The sequence below is a fragment of the Macrobrachium nipponense genome, chromosome 18 (assembly GCF_015104395.2).
Source record: "Macrobrachium nipponense isolate FS-2020 chromosome 18, ASM1510439v2, whole genome shotgun sequence".
Classification (NCBI taxonomy): domain Eukaryota; kingdom Metazoa; phylum Arthropoda; class Malacostraca; order Decapoda; family Palaemonidae; genus Macrobrachium; species Macrobrachium nipponense.
In genome coordinates this window covers 70,677,954-70,697,362 of record NC_087211.1, presented here as the reverse complement: position 1 = coordinate 70,697,362, position 19,409 = coordinate 70,677,954, and positions in this window count along the sequence as shown.

Below are 19,409 nucleotides of genomic sequence, written 5' to 3'. Positions count from 1 at the left end.
AAATTATATTATATATTCAATATATAACATATATTTTATTATTGACATAATATAATTATAAACATAATAATTTTTGATAAAATATTTTATTTACAAGAGTTAAGAATACGTGGATGATCATTATTACAAAGGGTTAGATTGCGTTCTCGGTTAACAACACAACGATTCTTGGTCTCAAATAAAGGATTTTATCCCCTTACAGAATATATGCAATCCGCATTGTGACGTGTTTCAGTATATCACAAAATGCAATATGAAGAAAATAAGTATAGTTTCCGACGACTTTCTTTTGGAAAGTTAGAAATAATAATAAATTCAAAATATATAAAAACAATAATCATGTACCAAAAATATATGTAAGTGGTATGAAGTGTTTGTGATGTGAGGGCTTTTCGAAAATAATTGTTACGAAATTAAGTGAAAACAATTATAGGCTTAGAAATGTTCTCGATAAACTTATGAATAGACGAAATGAAAATGGTGCTTTCTTTCCTGCCCTTTAACTCTCTTACCCTCTTAAACACGATCGAACACACACTTTGAACTTTGACACTTTGACGTAAGCTTAATTATACACCCACAATCACTTTCCTTTCATTAACAAAACACTGCGCCATATCCTTCCTATATATACAATAAACACGATATATATATATATATATATATATATATATATATATATATATATATATATATATATATATCTATAAGTGCGTGTGTACAGCGAACTGTTCACTACCAGAGAATAGATCAGAAAAAAACAAGACAATGGTCGTTGCCACAAGAAGACTCATCAGCAACATGTCGAACCTTCTGACACAAAGTGAATCATTCGTCCATCTTGCACTTATAGGTGTATACAGTACAATACTTCCTGGACATCTAGGCACTCTTTTGGCTTCCTTACACATCCCTAAGTCTTTTACCAGTCTTCTGCACACCTCATGCTACCTCCTAATTCACTCATTCTGCTAAACCTCTTCTCTCAACCCACCATCACCCATTATATATTTGAAGTTACATACATGTTTTTCCTCATGTTAATATTAAAGTATTTCGAGAAATGTTACTACAGCGTTTTAGCTTTCTAGGCAGGGTGAGCGGAAAACACAACAGTGGTTGAGGACAAGTGCAAAATGAACGGAAAGTTTCTTAATTTCCGATGGTAGTATTGCTACATATGTGAGGTTCCTCTCTCTCTCTCTCTCTCTCTCTCTCTCTCTCTCTCTCATCTCTCTCTCTCTCATCTCTCTCTCTCTATATAATATATATATATATATATATATATATATATATATATATTATATTATATTAATATATCTATATATATATATATATATATATATATATATATACTATATATACTATATATATAAACGATGCAAAGGGAGGAGTATAGTTTGATAAAGACTAGAAAACGATACATCGTATTGAACAAATATTTCGTATCAGAAATCTTAAATTTGTTGTGATATTATAGGAGATAGTAGTACACGCAACACACAATGTGTGTGTTTATATGTTCATATACATTGTATAAAGTAGTATATATAGTATGTGTGTATATTGTATATCATTTCTTTCTTTCATTGTAACTGCGTAACTTACGCGGATATGAAAAACGGGTCGAGGGATATTTAAAGCAATTATACGTCAAGCGTTATGACGCATGACGTAATCGATGACGTCATCCCTCAGGGACATATTATATTTCCAAGCGCTGCTAATTCGGAGCCATTTCTAGTTACTCTCAAGTACAAAGAAAAGAAAAAAGTGGGTCAGTGGAAGTTATTAACGCCAAGTCACTGTCTTCTGGATTTCCTATTTGATCAAAAGAGGAAATGCTCATTTTGAGACAGGAAGTGATTGCGCGCGCGCCGTGTGTGTGTGTGTGTGTGTGTGTCAGTAACCCCAATACTTTGCCCAGGTTTAGGATATATATTTTGGGGTTTAAACGAACGATATCATTACCATTATTATTGTAATATAATAATGATAATGCTTAATATTATTATTATTTTTTTTTTTTTTTTTTTTTTTTTTTTTTTTGCTCTATCACAGTTCTCCAATTCGACTGGGTGCCAGTGGGTGGTATTTATAGTGTGGGGTTCCGGGTTGCATCCTGCCTCCTTAAGAGTCCATCACTTTTCTTACTATGTGCGCCGTTTCTAGGATCACACTCTTCTGCATGAGTCCTGGAGCTACTTCAGCCTCTAGTTTTTCTAGATTGCTTTTCAGGGATCTTGGGATCGTGCCTAGTGCTCTTATGATTATGGGTACAATTTCCACTGGCATATCCCAAATCCTTCTTATTTCTGTTTTCAGATCTTGATACTTATCCATTTTTTCCCTTTTTTTCTCTTCAACTCTGGTGTCCCATAGTATTGCGACATCAATGAGTGATACTTTCTTCTTGACTTTGTCAATCAACGTCACGTCTGGTCCATTTGCACGTATCACCCTATCTGTTCTGATACCATAGTCCCAGAGGATCTTTGCCTGATCGTTTTCTATCACTCCCTCAGGTTGGTGCTCGTACCACTTATTACTGCAAGGTAGCTGATGTTTCTTGCACAGGGTCCAGTGGAGGGCTTTTGCCACTGAATCATGCCTCTTTTTGTACTGGTTCTGTGCAAGTGCCGGGCATTCGCTTGCTATGTGGTTTATGGTTTCATTTTTCGTATTGCACTTCCTACATATGGGAGAGATGTTATTTCCGTCTATCGTTCTTTGAACATATCTGGTTCTTACGGCCTGATCTTGTGCCGCTGTTATCGCCGTGGCAGAGTGGGTTAGGTCGTCAATGAACTGGTTAAGCAACATTGGGTCTGGTCAGTCGTTGGATGGGTGACTGCTCTCCTCGGCGTTGATTCCTTGGGAAAGGATCTTTACCATAATTTCCTCAGTCTACTCAGCTGTAAATGAGTGCCTATCCCTGATGGGGTAGGGTCCAGCTATGGGTTCAATAGCAAAACTCAGCAATGATGTTAAGAAAATTTATATTATTATTATTTTTTTTTTTTTTTTTTTTTTTTTTTTTTGCTCTATCACAGTCCTCCAATTCGACTGGGTGGTATTTATAGTGTGGGGTTCCGGGTTGCATCCTGCCTCCTTAGGAGTCCATCACTTTTCTTACTATGTTGTGCCGTTTCTAGGATCACACTCTTCTGCATGAGTCCTGGAGCTACTTCAGCCTCTAGTTTTTCTAGATTCCTTTTCAGGGATCTTGGGATCGTGCCTAGTGCTCCTATGATTATGGGTACGATTTCCAACTGGCATATCCCATATCCTTCTTATTTCTATTTTCATATCTTGATACTTATCCATTTTTTCCCTCTCTTTCTCTTCAACTCTGGTGTCCCATGGTATTGCGACATCAATTATTATTATTATTATTATTATTATTATTATTATTATTATTTTATTGAAAGATATTGCTGCATCAGCTGCATTCAAACTTGTAAATAGTCTTCTCTATTTTTCTAACAATAGCTTTCTCTCTGCTACTACAACTGGCGAGTATTGCGCCGATATTACTCATCAGGAGGAGTCAATTTCGGGGATATTGCTTAATATTTATTTATTGTCACAGTACATGAACAAATAAAAAATACAATTCGATCTAGTGGCCAACGTTTCTCTCGGTATCATCCGAGCATGATCACGGCAGTGGATCGGAGTAGACTGTAGGTGTTGTCAAGATCTACTCAATATATAGCGGCAGGTCAGCAGGGGTCAACCGCGAGCTGCGTTTTCATTGGCTGGTGGCGCAGTGCGCTCCAGCTATTGTTGAAAGAAGTTTTCTTCAAGACGCTTCTCGTCGTTGAAGGTTGCGCTGTTGCAGCCTAGCTGATCGTCGAGGCTGGGGCAAGACTTCCCCGGCGCTGTGTCACGACGGCTCGCGTTGTCATTGGCTGATGGGCTGCTTGTCTCATCTGGTATTTCTTTGATCGGGAGTGTCGTTCGGTCTGGTAGTTATTTGTGCTATATGATGCACATAGGTCTCCTTAGGTTGGTGGGGAGGAAGAGCACTTCCTGCGTCGTATTCAATGAGGGCTTCTCTTGTTGTATGAGGAGTTGCCTCGAGCAGTCGCAAACGCCGTTGGTCAGGAGCCCTCCCTATTATCTTAATATTCTTGATATACCGTCGCGGGAGATGGCTTCCTGGTGTGCTGTCATGGTATGGTTTTTAATTGCCCCTTCTTGTGCGTGGCAAGAAATCCTCTTAGACAGTTTCATAGAAGTCATACCAACGTAAGAGCCGGGACATCCACGGACGGGCATGAGAATTGGTAGACTACATTCGACTGTTTCAAGAGGTCTCTTGCTGGGGGGGTCGGGTTGTTCTTCATGATAAGGTCGCGGGTACGTCGATTCTGGTAATAAAATCACGAGTTCGAGTTCTTTGTCGACTTCGGTGGGGGTCACATTTTCTCTGATTGATTTTTCTCAATGCATCTTCGTCCTCACGGTGACGTGCGTGCATTCTGGCTTTGTAAAACAGCTTGATCTTCTCATGGGGGTGGGGCTGCGGTCTCTCACTCTCGCTATACCACCGATCCAACGCTGTTCGGACTTCTTTATTTAATAAGTCGATTCGGATACCCGTTATTAACGAGTACCTGAGTGACTCGGTCGAGTTCTTTGTGAGTGTCCTGCCAGGAAGAACAGTGCGTGAGGGCCCTCCGAATGTAGGCCCTGACTGTGGTTGTTCTTGAACCGTGCAGGACATTCGCTGTCACCATTCAGGCAAAGTCCTAAGTTTGTTTTCTTTGTATATACCGAAGTTTTCAGACCATCGTCGGTCTTGGAGACGAGGACGTCGAGAAAGGGGAGCCGGCCTTCGTTGCTGAATTCGACGGTATAATTCAGCGAACTGCACTGCTGGAACATGCGCCTGACAGCTTCAACCTCTTCCTCATTCTCGGCATGTACAAAGATATCGTCGATATATCTGGGCGTATTTACGGGTTTTCTTATTTGGAGAAAACTCTCTCTTCCACAGTACCCATATAAAATTGGCGAATAGGACACCGAGAGGGGAACCCATCGCGACTCCGTCTTTTTGTCGGAACATCTGGCCTTTGTGGGTGGAGAAAGGGGAAATTCCTTTTTCTTCGTACATATCTCGAGGAGTGCCCGCAGGGATACTTCTGGGTAATTTAGCTGGGGGGTGTAGAGGGGGTCCCTGTAGATGCGCGGTCCATAATGATATTGATGGTCTCGTCGACAGGAACGTTTGTGAAAAGCGATTCTACGTCCAAGGAGGCGATAGTTCCTGTTCCTGGGGAGTCTCGGATTTCTTCGAGGAAGAAATCCGAAATTGACTCCCCGAAATTGACTCCTCCTGATGAGTAATATCGGCGCAATACTCGCCAGTTGTAGTAGCAGAGAGAAAGCTATTGTTAGAAAAATAGAGAAGACTATTTACAAGTTTGAATGCAGCTGATGCAGCAATATCTTTCAATAAAACTTGTTTGAAAGAGGGTCTCCTTCCAATATATACCAACATACGTCTGCATGACCCTTCAGCACGCAACGAGAACAACACGAGGAGCTTCCGGACATCCCTACTTCAGCGTCAACTGAGAGCGAAGACAGACGAGCGCCGTGCCCTGCGAGACGAGGTCGTGAAACTGCGAGAGGAATGGGCAACCTTACAGCAGAGTAGCGAGCAAGACAACCCAGGGAACGATGAAGAAGCCGTCCGTCCCAGCACCAGCGAAGGAGATGAGATCGAACCCGAACATCCTGATGGAGAAGACGACGACGACAACCAGAACGAAGACCTACCAAATCTACAAGACTTGAGTTACCCGCATAACATAGAAGTATGCCTCGCCCAAACTCCAAGACAAGGATATGAAGAAACGCTTGCGGGACATCACTCGGAAACTCATCTCTCAATGGGGGCAAGCTTCGGATGCCGCAACGGACAGAAGGGTACATCAATCTAACAGATTATGATCCTATACACCTGACCAGGATGAACTGCTACGGTTAGGCCTGAACTGCCACATTATCTCCAAACCGAAACCCCTGGAGAAAAGACTAGAAGTTGAGTTGCTGCTTGATTCGATACAACAATATGAAAGCCGCAATCTCGTCAGCACTACCGACTCCTTGCAGCCCCTCCTGCTTGCAGAAGCCCTCACGGAACGCGGCACATACAATAGTGGTATCCTCTCCCGTGAGATGAAAGAAGCAGCGAAGGCCCTACGTCAACGAGAAAGAACATAACTGTGCGCCGTGCAGTACAAGACAGCAGCCTTCGTACTGATCAAGACAGCGGAGTGTACCACCAGAAGTTGGATGCCATCTTGTCTGACAGTACCAAGTTTCGAGCGCCTTACTAAAAACCCTACAGACGAAATAAAAAAAGAAGCCAATGACATCATTAGCAGTGTCAATGCAGCCACCAATGCCGTGCACCTCCCGCCCATCATCGGAGATTACACACTTGGTTATCTGTATCGGCAACGTTAAAACACACAAAAATGGAAACCCTCTCCGCCCCATCATCAGCCAGACACCCGCCCCAACAGTATGGACTGGCCCAAGCGCCTTAATCAAATCTTGACGCCCTACGTACCAAGCCGATATAGCCTGCGCTCCTCTACGGAATTCCTCGAAGAAATCCGAGACTCCCCAGGAACAGGAACTATCGCCTCCTTGGACGTAGAATCGCTTTTCACAAACGTTCCTGTCGACGAGACCATCAATATCATTATGGACCGCATCTACAGGGACCCCTCTACACCCAGCTAAATATCCCAGAAGTATCCCTGCGGGCACTACCTCGAGATATGTACGAAGAAGGCCCCTTTCTCCACCCACAAAGGCCAGATGTTCCGACAAAAAGACGGAGTCGCGATGGGTTCCCCTCTCGGTGTCCTATTCGCCAATTTTTATATGGTACTGTGGAAGAGAGAGTTTTCTCCAATATAAGAAAACCCCGTAAATACGCCAGATATATCGACGATATCTTTGTACATGCCGAGAATGAGGAAGAGGTTGAAGCTGTCAGGCGCATGTTCCAGCAGTGCAGTTCGCTGAATTATACCGTCGAATTCAGCAACGAAGGCCGGCTCCCCTTTCTCGACGTCCTCGTCTCCAAGACCGACGATGGTCTGAAAACTTCGGTATATACAAAGAAAACAAACTTAGGACTTTGCCTGAATGGTGACAGCGAATGTCCTGCACGGTTCAAGAACACCACAGTCAGGGCCTACATTCGGAGGGCCCTCACGCACTGTTCTTCCTGGCAGGACACTCACAAAGAACTCGACCGAGTCACTCAGGTACTCGTTAATAACGGGTATCCGAATCGACTTATTAATAAAGAAGTCCGAACAGCGTTGGATCGGTGGTATAGCGAGAGTGAGAGACCGCAGCCCCACCCCCATGAGAAGATCAAGCTGTTTTACAAAGCCAGAATGCACGCACGTCACCGTGAGGACGAAGATGCATTGAGAAAAATCATCAGAGAAAATGTGACCCCACCGAAGTCGACAAAGAACTCGAACTCGTGATTTATTACCAGAATCGGACGTACCCGCGACCTTATCATGAAGAACAACCCGACCCCCCCACCCGCAAGAGACCTCTTGAAACAGTCGAATGTAGTCTACCAATTCTCATGCCCCGTCCGTGGATGTCCCGGCTCTTACGTTGGTATGACTTCTATGAAACTGTCCAAGAGGATTTCTTGCCCCACGCACAAGAAGGGGCAATTAAAAACCATACCATGACAAGCACCAGGAAGCCATCTCCCGCGACGGTATTATCAAGAATATTAAGATAATAGGGAGGGCTCCTGACCAACGGCGTTTGCGACTGCTCGAGGCACTCCTCATACAACAAGAGAAGCCCTCATTGAATACGAGCAGGAAGTGCTCTTCCTCCCCACCAACCTAAGGAGACCTATGTGCATAAATAATAGCACAAATAATACCAGACCGAACGACACTCCCGATCAAAGAATACCAGATGAGACAAGCAGCCCATCAGCCAATGACAACGCGAGCCGTCGTGACACAGCGCCCGGGGAAGTCTTGCCCCAGCCTCGACGATCAGCTAGGCTGCAACAGCGCAACCTTCAACGACGAGAAGCGTCTTGAAGAAAACTTCTTTCAACCAATAGCTGGAGCGCACTGCGCCACCAGCCAATGAAACGCAGCTCGCGGTTGACCCCCTGCTGACCTGCCGCTATATATTGAGTAGATCTTGACAACACCTACAGTCTACTCCGATCCACTGCCGTGATCATGCTCGGATGATACCGAGAGAAACGTTGGCCACTAGATCGAATTGTATTTTTTATTTGTTCATGTACTGTGACAAATAAATAAATATTAAGCAATATCCCCGAAATTGACTCCTCCTGATGAGTAATATCGGCGCAATACTCGCCAGTTGTAGTAGCAGAGAGAAAGCTATTGTTAGAAAAATAGAGAAGACTATTTACAAAGTTGAATGCAGCTGATGCAGCAATATCTTTCAATAAAACTTGTTTGAAAGAGGGTCTCCTTCCCAATATTATTATTATTATTATTATTATTATTATTATTATTTATTATTATTATTATTATATTACTGAACAATAAATGCACAATATTTTCCGTTCAAAATTATATAAAACTTTTTAAGCTTTCAAATACACGGCTTAAAACTCACTGCGTACTCTTAAGGGATCATTAATTCATTAAGTACAAGTCATCAACAATACCTGTAACAGAACAGAATACATAATTTAGGCCAAAGGTCAATTGCTGTGACCCGTGAGGTCATTCAGCGCCAAAACTGAAATTGACAGTAAAATGCTTTGAAAAGTGGAACAGTAAGAAAACCTCGCACTTGCATTATGAATAAACTGGAAAGAGAAATAAAATGGAGGTACTGTAAAAAAAAAAAAAAAAAAAAAAAAATTGAAGGTGTTGCGGCTAGGGACTGAGGGGACGCTTCAAAGAACCTTGAGTAATGCCTACAGTGCACCGCATGAGGTGCACTGACGGCACTAAACCCCTATGGGGAAAATGACAGTAATATACGAGTGTCGAGAAGGTAATTCCACTCTATTGGGGAGCTACGTATAGGGTAAACAACCGAGTGGACTAATTGCGGCCAACCTAACCGTGTTCGGACCCACCTTCAGAAAAAGTACTTTAACACGTCCTGACACCGGAGATAGGCACCAGTCACGAGTCATAGGTCGTGGAAGCAACACCTTGAGACATGAGACTCGTGACTGGTGCCCAACTCCGGTGTCAGGACGTGTTAAAGTACTTTTTCTGAAGGTGGGTCCGATCACGGTTAAGGTGGCCGCAGTTAGCCCACTCGGTTGTTTACCTAGGCCTAGTCGCTCTGCTCGGATCAAAGTACCTTTGCTCTGGGACATATTGGAGGCAACTCTCAAATAAGTGTATAAATACTGGCTGAGACCTATTATTTCGATAGATTATTATTATCACTGTTATCTCTAACACACTCAAAAGCGATCTTCCAATATTATTAATGTCCACTTTACTTATTAACGTAAAACACAAAGAAGAAAGTTGGAAATGAATTTTGACGGTAATGAAGCAAAGAACTTCAACAATGATATCATTCCGGAACAAAGGTAATTCAATTAACTAGATCCTTCGGAGTTGGTACCCGGCGGGCATCCCATCTTCTGTAGTACTTTTGTCATGGGAATCATGGCTACTACGAAGAGTAGTGGGGACAGTGAGTCGCCCTGGAAGATCCCCTCCTCCTGATATTAACCTCTGCTAGTCTTATTCCAGAGCTTGTAAGTATTGTATTCCAGTTGCGCATTGTAATTTTTGAGGGAAGCTGATGGTGCTTTCCTCTGCCCCATATATTTTCAGGCATTCTATTAGCCATGTGTGTGGTATCATGTCGAAGGTTTTTCTTATAGTCATCAATGCCATGCTTAGGTTGGTTTTCCTTCTCCTACTGTTCTTCATTACCATTTTGTCTATCAGGAGCTGGTCTTTTGTGCCCCTACACTTCATTCTGCAGCCTTTCTGTTGGTGGGGGATGTTGTTTGTCTCCTCTAGGGTAGTGTATCGCTTTCACTGATGATACCTGTTAGTAACTTCCACATTATTGGTAGGCAGGTGATAGGCCTGTAGTTACTGGCTATATTTCCCTTACTCTGTTTTTTTTTGTACTAAGGATGTCTTCCTGTGGTCATCCATTTGGGTGCATGGTGATTTGAGATACAATGCTGGAGTTGTTCTGCTATTCGTGGGTGTAGGGCCTTGAAGTTTTTGAGCCAGTATCCATGGACTTCATCGGGACCTGGGGCTTTCCAGTTTGGCATTTTCTTTAGTTGGTGTTTGACTGTGTCTGTCGTGATCTCTGTGAATCTTTGTTTTATTCTCCCTGGAAAAGAATATATGCAGAGACTCAAGGCGATACTCAAGTCAAAACTCAACGGCGGAAATATGATAAAAAGCCATAAACATAGGGCAGTGCCAGTAATCAGATACAGAGCAGGATAGTGGAATGGACGAAGGCAGAACTCCGCACCATAGATCAGAAAACCAGGAAACATATGACAATACACAAAGCACTACACCCAAGAGCAAATACGGACAGACTATACATAACACGAAAGGAAGGGGGGAGAGGACTACTAAGTATAGAGGACTGCGTCAACATCGAGAACAGAGCACTGGGGCAATATCTGAAAACCAGTGAAGACGAGTGGCTAAAGAGTGCATGGGAAGAAGGACTAATAAAATTAGACGAAGACCCAGAAATATACAGACAGGAGAATGACAAACAGAACAGAGGACTGGCACAACAATCCAATGCACGGACAATACATGAGGCAGACTAAAGAACTAGCCAGCGATGACACATGGCAATGGCTACAGAATGGAGAGCTAAAGAAGGAAACTGAAGGAATGATAACAGCGGCACAAGATCAGGCCCTAAGAACCAGATATGTTCAAAGAACGATAGACGGAAATAACATCTCTCCCATATGTAGGAAGTGCAATGCGAAAAATGAAACCATAAACTACATAGCAAGCGAATGCCCGGCACTTGCACAGAACCAGTACAAAAAGAGGCATGATTCAGTGGCAAAAGTCCTCCACTGGAGCCTGTGCAAGAAACATCAGCTACCTTGCAGTAATAAGTGGTACGAGCACCAACCTGAGGGAGTGATAGAAAACGATCAGGCAAAGATCCTCTGGGACTATGGTATCAGAACAGATAGGGTGATACGTGCAAATAGACCAGACGTGACGTTGATTGACAAAGTCAACAAGAAAGTATCACTCATTGATGACGCAATACCATGGGACACCAGAGTTGAAGAGAAGAGAAGGAAAAAAATGGATAAGTATCAAGATCTGAAAATAGAAATAAGAAGGATATGGGATATGCCAGTGGAAATTGTACCCATAATCATAGGAGCACTATAGGCAGATCTCTGAAAAGGAATCTAGAAAAAAAAACTAGAGGCTGAAGTAGCTCCAGGACTCATGCAGAAGAGTGTGATCCTAGAAACGCGCACTAGTAAGAAAAGTGATGGACCCTAAGGCAGGATGCAAACCCAGAACCCCACACTATAAAACATACCACCCAGTCGAATTGGAGGACTGTGATAGAGCAAAAAAAAAAAAAAAAGAAAAGAAAAAAAAAATAATAATAAATTTGTGATGACGATAGTCTACAGTTTATAAACTCAACACAAACTTGCGTTGTCCAGCTCGGGGTTATTCTCTCTCCCCATTAAATGGCCATACGTATGCAGAATAAAGGAACATGGACATAAAGATTGCTAGGTTTTTATATAACCAAGCTTCGAGGCAGTGCAGGTAACGCTCTAAGATGGTGGACCTTTGTCTCGTTCGTCCTCTGTTATACCGTCAAAATGACGGTTAACGATTGAAAACAGAAATCAAAATACTAAAATTCCTCCGGACTATCATCCCTACGTCCTTCACCCAGCATTGCCCTTGCAGCCATGACCGTCAGTGAACCAGTTCTTGTCCCCAAAAACAAAAGCAGTTACGTGCCAAAGATAAAGTTAAGAGATTACACAGAAAGGGATTTATATTTCTTTTGAATGGGGGAGAAATTTTTTTTATTGAAGGTTTTCCTTTTCATATTTTTGGAACAGAATAGCGTAATCTTAATGTAGTATATATTTTTCGTTAGACCGATGTCACTAAACTTGAAAACGCCACCTGGTGTTTAAGTTTCGTTCACAAACTTTACATCATCACTAGTCTGGAAGCAATTGCAAAATCTTAAGTAACAATAGTCTACTAAAACAAGAAAAAAAAAAATTTCTTGCGAAGGCAGTGTTGACAAATAACAGGGTTGAGAACTAGTAAGCCCGGTGCGAGTACGATGAACCGGATGAAACCGGATGAAGGACTTTCAGTTACTGAAGTATCGGGAACTTCAGCTCTGCTGGACAGCAGCGGGGCGCGTAGCTATTCTTTTACATTCTTGTCTTCTTCAATTACCGTCTTTCCTTTCTGCTGGTATCGAGGCTGGGTACGCTTTGTGGCCGAGGCATGGGAAAGGAGTCGGAATGTAAACAATGATTGCTTGTGTAAATAATAATAATAGTAATGATAATAATAATAATAGACCAATAACTGTAAACAATGAGTGTGAAATATGACTGCAAACAACTGCCAACAACGCTCGCAGTACATAAATAGTACCAGTGACTACCAACTCACTTAGCAACGGTAAATAATGGTACCTAACGATACTACATAGAAAATTAAATGAAATGCTGGTAAGACTACGCATAATGACATTGAACATATGAAAACAGTGCATATGTATCATAATAACGAATAATTGCAAGCAATGCTTGCACGCACGTGATAATCATCAATTGTAAACAATGTTTTTAGACGTCAGTCAAAACTTGAAAAACGCTTCTGAATGATGATTTTAAACCGTTGTAAATAAGTCATATATTATAATTGTAAACCATTACAAACAAATCTGTATGTAGTTATGAACAAAGAGGGTAGGTCAGTATTTATGACAAGTTCAAACTTATTATTAGGTGCTGTGTTGGACTTTACTTGGCAAATACAACTGCAGTTTGACAAAAGCACTTGAATTTCTTGGAATTAAAATTCAACTTCTTTTATTTATTGCAAATTACAACAAACGCAAGGTATCAAGAACACGTCTCCGATATGCCTAGGACATCAACAGCTGGCACGCTAGTTATATATATATATATATATATATATATATATATATATATATATATATATATATATACTATATATATATACACACACACACACACACACACACATATATATATATATATTATATATATAATATATATATATATATATATATAATTCTCTAGAATTGGAAAGAATGCTAGGAAAAATTCATAAAATCTCTTGCAACACAAGAAGAAACTGGAATAAAGAATAAAAAAATAATAGGGATATTTCAGACGTGAATTATAAAGAATCGTGCCAACAGACTAGTGCGCAAGAAAAAAAGTAAAAAGAAAAGCTATTATGAAGAAGTAGTACCTCGTGGGATTACGTCGGTAAATTGTATTATGGTAAATTGATATGTAGGAGAAAAAGACTGATATACTTCTTGGAAATCCGACTTAGGCCGAACGGTAAGAGATGATTACGTCAGTATTTGCTTGTTTACGGTTTCTCAGAAGTAACTGACCAGTTGGTAGGTGTCCTATGCCGGTGTTAACCCGGTAGGTATCCACCTTCTCCGACGCGCTAGTACCAGACATGCCGTGTTTAGTACTATAGTAGATTCTAGGCCAGTCCCTCACGACGCTCCCGATTGGCTGTTGATAAGCCAGTCACAGGGCCGGAAACTCTCAGTCTCTCGAGAGAGTTCACATGGGTAGGATCTTTGTTCCGGGATACGTCTTTCAATAGTACCCCTCAGAAGAGGTGGAACACTCATCCTACCTATGTGAACTCTCGAGAGAGACTGAGAGTTTCCAGCCTTGTGATTGGCTTATCAACAGCCAATCAGGAGCGCGTAGACATCAAATGCACGGTTGATGTGAATGTACTGCAGCCCCTCGGTGATCAAAGGATGATATACACACATTTCTATATTGTGCGGTCGACAAACTACTATATTAATAAACGTGCGACCGTCTACTTTATTTAGCATGAGTTTACCCTGGACTTGGCGGACGTGAAGACATACCGGGTTAATATCCCCTATACGGTTATAACTACATATTTTTTTTCAAATGCAAGAATGAACTGCCCTAAGCAATATGTCCGACGACATTGAGATTTGTATCAGGAAAATCAAGATTTCAACTGCAGGAGATGATATTTGGTTCTAGGAATGTGTAGCAAAATCAGTGAATGATAATTTCATTAATGTATTGAAAATTAAAACGCCATATAGTCAAGATGAAGTGAAAAAAGGTTTGTTAACTATTTACTATAGTATTTGATATTGAAATCGTGATTGACACTAATGCAAGCGATATATGGAGCATCCCCTTCTTCTTCCCCACGCCAACCGGACACCCCCCCCCCCCCCCCGCCCAATGACTTTATGCTTCCTCGTACCGACATACTTGCCGAACTCATAGAAAAACGAGTTCTTCTGCTTTCAAGCACGGAGCGAGTTGTGAGAGAAACTATGCGGTTTAGGGGAGCCTGATGGTGCACAAAAGCGACTGGGCAGGCAAGAACTGGGAGTTGGTGCATGAAAGCAGACAGGTAAACTATACAATATGCACCTGGGGCACAAACTAACCACCCTAGCCCCCTTCTTCCACCCCCACCTCATCCCGTCTCCCACAACCGCCATGACATCCCAACTAAACAGCTTTTTTTTTCTTTAGGTGCTCGTACAAGCAAGAGTCCGTGGCATGTGCTGGCATAAGGCCAGCTTAGTCTGACATTATTGACAATGTCCCTCAGGTTTTTACCTGGAAGATGTGATTTCAGGAAAGGGAAAAATGAAAAGGAAAGAAAGAATAGTAGGTCTAGGCTTCAAAGGAGGAAAAAAGGAAAAAAGGATAGTAAGTCTAGGCCTCTAAGGAGGAAAAAAGGAAAATTGAAAAGGAAAGAAAGAATAGTAGGTCTAGGCCTCAATAAGGAGGAAAAAAGGAAAAACTGAAAAGGAAAAAAGGATAGTAGGTCTAGGCCTCAAAGGAGGAAAAAAGGAAAATTGAAAAGGAAAGAAAGAATAGTAGGTCTAGGCCATCCAAAGGAGGAAAAAAAATGAAAAGGAAAAAAAAAAAAAAAGGATAGTAGGTCTAGGCCTCTAAGGAGGAAAAAAGGAAAAGGAAAAGGAAAAAAAGGATAGTAGGTCTAGGCCTCAAAGGAGGAAACCAAACGCTTGGGCGAAATTCCAGAGCTTGCCATATGAGAAAAAAGTAGCTGCCACTCATAGTTTATTTATGAAGAATATTGTATGTCTAATATCGAGCTAATAAAATGTTTGTGTATCACATTGTAACTACATTGTTTATCTATGTATAAGGGTTTAGTTGAAATAAAGGACAATATTATTATTATTATTATTATTATTATTATTATTATTATTATTATTATTATTATTATTATATATAACGAGAATAACTGAAGTACCAAGTATTGTTGACATTCTTAAGGAGGCTGATAACGGTAGTTTCCAGGGAATTTTTTTGCAATGCCAGTGGTCCTTAAGTTGCATGCAAGTGACTTTCATGAATTGAAATGGCTGCGTTTAACTTATTAAGCGAACAACTTTTAATGGGAAATCTGTAGGTCACAAAATCAGTGAAAAATTAAAGCGGAAATCTTCACTAACCTTCACAGTATAACAGAGAGAGACAGACAGACAGACAGACAGAGAGGAAAGAGGGTTCCCAATGTCACTTCTGTAATCGGGATGTGTAAAACCCTTAATTGAAAATTGCTTTCTTTTCACGAGAGAGAGAGAGAGATTTAAAATAATTATTGATAAATATAAAAACTACACAGCATTTGACTTCCGTACAAGAATGATAATATTGATACAAAATTTGAGAGAGAGAGATAGATAATTAAAACAATTATTTATAAAATAAACACGTCATCACATTTGACTTGACATATATAAAAAAGAGGAAATATAGGTAAATACAGAGAGAGAGAGAGAGAGAATTAAAGGAATTATTTATAAAACAAACACGCTATCAAATTTGACATATTATACAAAAAGAAGAATATAGATAAATACAGAGAGAGAGAGAGAGATAATTAAAACAATTATTTATAAAATAAACACGTCATCACTTTTGACATATATAAAAAGGAGAATATAGGTAAAGAGAGAGAGACAGAGAGAGAGAGAGAAAAAAAAATTAAAACAATTATTTATAAAACAAACACGCCATCAAATTTGACATATTATACAAAAAGGAGAATATAGGTAAATACAGAGAGAGAGAGAGAGAGAGAGAGAACAATCAAGTTTTTCAATCTTCAAACAAGAAAACTTCAGTGACATCGACAATGATAATCGAGGAAGGCTTAATGGCGACTCCCACATTCCTCCCTCAACAGGTAGCATCCTCGTAAGAGAGCAGGTGACAGCACAGAAATAGCCCGTACGTACCTCAAAGACATCAAAAGGACCGGTTAACTATGATGATATTAATATAGAAATAACTTGAAAGAGAAGGAATGGAGTGAAGAATATCATATCATAAAATAATAATAATAATAATAATAATGGTTCGTATATAATTACGTTGTCATGAAGTGACTCATTATTATTGATTAGACAAGCAATAATAAGTAGTTTCATCAACATATTAGCTATGAAAGTTTTCAAATACGAATAAATAACGGGTCTTAAAAATATTAATCAGTGATAATGACAACTTCCAAATATTATCCTAATTAGTAACGAACATTATTGTCAATTGAAAATGACCGCTTACATTAACTGATTGATATTGAAAGCTTTCAATATTAAAAAAACTTAAAAGGTTTTATTAGTAATGACTACTTTCATTAGTAAATTACTAATAACACTTTCATTAACTAACTGATAATGGCTAGGAAAGTTATGCCATGGACTCTGGTACATGAATCTCACCCGGGTAGAAGCTCACCCAAGATAGGAGGGAAGCTTAACTGAGCTTTGCAACCAATTGTAGCTATCTTGTGCAAGCAGCATTGGCTCGCAGTGAGGCCTGAAGGTCAGTGGAATAAATCATTAAGTACGCAGTTCGTATGTACTATACTTGAACCCTTTTTGTAATGAACCACAATCATGTGTGTAGAAGTTTTATATGTTTTGTCAAGTCACCTTTGTATTGAAGCTTATCGTATTTTATAATACTATAAATATGACAAAGATCGTACGATACTCTCCCTCTCTCTCTCTCTCTCTCTCTCTCTCTCTCTCTCTCTCTCACACACACACACACACGCACACACAGACAGACAGACAGACAGAGGAAGAGTATCGTACGACCTTTGTCATATCTATACTATTTTAAGATACGATAAGCTTCAATACAAAGGTGACTTGACAAAACATATAAAACTTCAACACACATGATTGTGGTTCATTGCAAAAAGGGTTCAAGTATAGTACATTCGAACTGCATACTTAACGATTTATTTATTCTAATAACCTTCAGGCCTCACTATGAGCCAATGCTGCTTGCACAAGACAGCTACAATTTGTTGCAAAGCTCAGTTAAGCTTCCCTCCTATCTTGGGTGAGCTTCTACCCTGGCGAGATCCATGTACCAGAGTTCATGGCATAACTTTCCTAGCCATTATCAGTTAGTTAATGAAAGTGTTATCAGTAATTTACTAATGAAAGTAGTCATTACTAATTAAAGCTTTCAGTTTTTTAATATTGAAAGCTTTCAATATCAATCAGTTAACCTAAGCGGTCATTTCCAATTGACAATAATTTGTCGTTACTAATTAGGCTAATATTTGAAAGCCGTCATTATCATTGATTAATATTTTTAAGACCCGTTATTTATTCGTATTTGAAAACTTTCATAGCTAGTATGTTGATGAAACCACTTATTATTGCTTGTCTAATCAGTAATAATGAGTCATTTCATGACAACGGTCATTATGACTGAGTGAACGAAACCCACAAAATAATCAATTTATGAGATATACGAACCATTATTAACACACACACACACACACACACACACACACACACACATATATATATATATATATTATATATAGATATGGATTATTATAATTTTATTTATTTATAATATAATTTGCATAATTAACCACGCGCTACAAATTTAGCAATCAGCTACCATGATGGAAATGGTTCGGTATCGAAGCTGGATCTTGTACAGAACCTGAAGTCGACAGGCATATACGCAAAGCAGAGTCAATATCAGCTTATCTCTATAGCCGGCTGGTCAATGTCACTGTCTATCTTTGTTTCTAAACCAGGCAACGGTTCGAATCCTGTTGGGGACGAAGCAGTTATCAATTATAGTTCTCTTTGAGTGTAAGTTATTCCCACGGAATTGTGAACCGGATATTAACGTCACTGAAGTCCTGATTTTCTCCTCTGTCCGCTGGGCGCTGGTTCGAACCCACGAGAGGACGAAATTATTATCAGCTAAAAAATTCCCTTTAGGTTAATATATATGAAAATATATTAATTCCGAGGTCGGGCGAAATGGATATTAAAGGACATTTGTAGCTTAATGCTTGTATATGAATCCTGGGTTGCGCCCGGGAGCCGACGAAATTATTAACTAAAAATTCCCCATCGGTTAACATATATGAAAATTGTTAATTCTGAAGTAGAATGAATTGGATATTAAAGGACATTTGTAGCTTGATGCAATTATATGAATCACGGTGATGTGATTATATATTTGTATATATATATATTATACTATAGATATATATATATATATATATATATATATATATATATATTGTATGTATTCAGTGTGTATTTATTCATATATTCTACTTCGCTGTAAAGGATACACATATATAACAAACACGCACGTGCATAAATAATACTTCACTTTGATAACAGCTTTATCATGTTGTCCAACAGTGCAACTCTCTTGTGCGCAGAAGACTCCGATCTTACTTTCACCGTAATAATAAACGAATCGTCCACCCAAACGTTTTGCGCCAATGAACGCAACCATGGCTGATCATTGATCATTCCTAGAAGTGCAGCTGCACTTTACAATCTCCCCAACAAGAACGTTTCACGAACGAAACAGTGGAGACCATGGGACCTTGTCTCGTGCTCTATTGCAGGGGGGGGGGGGGGGGGGGGGGGGGGGGGGGGGGGGGGGATGGGGGGGGGGGGGGGGCGCTTAGCCCTGGGTGGCCGACACCACCCGAAATTTGGGAATGTCCAGCATTGCAATCATATCATCATGACGTGTCTTGTGG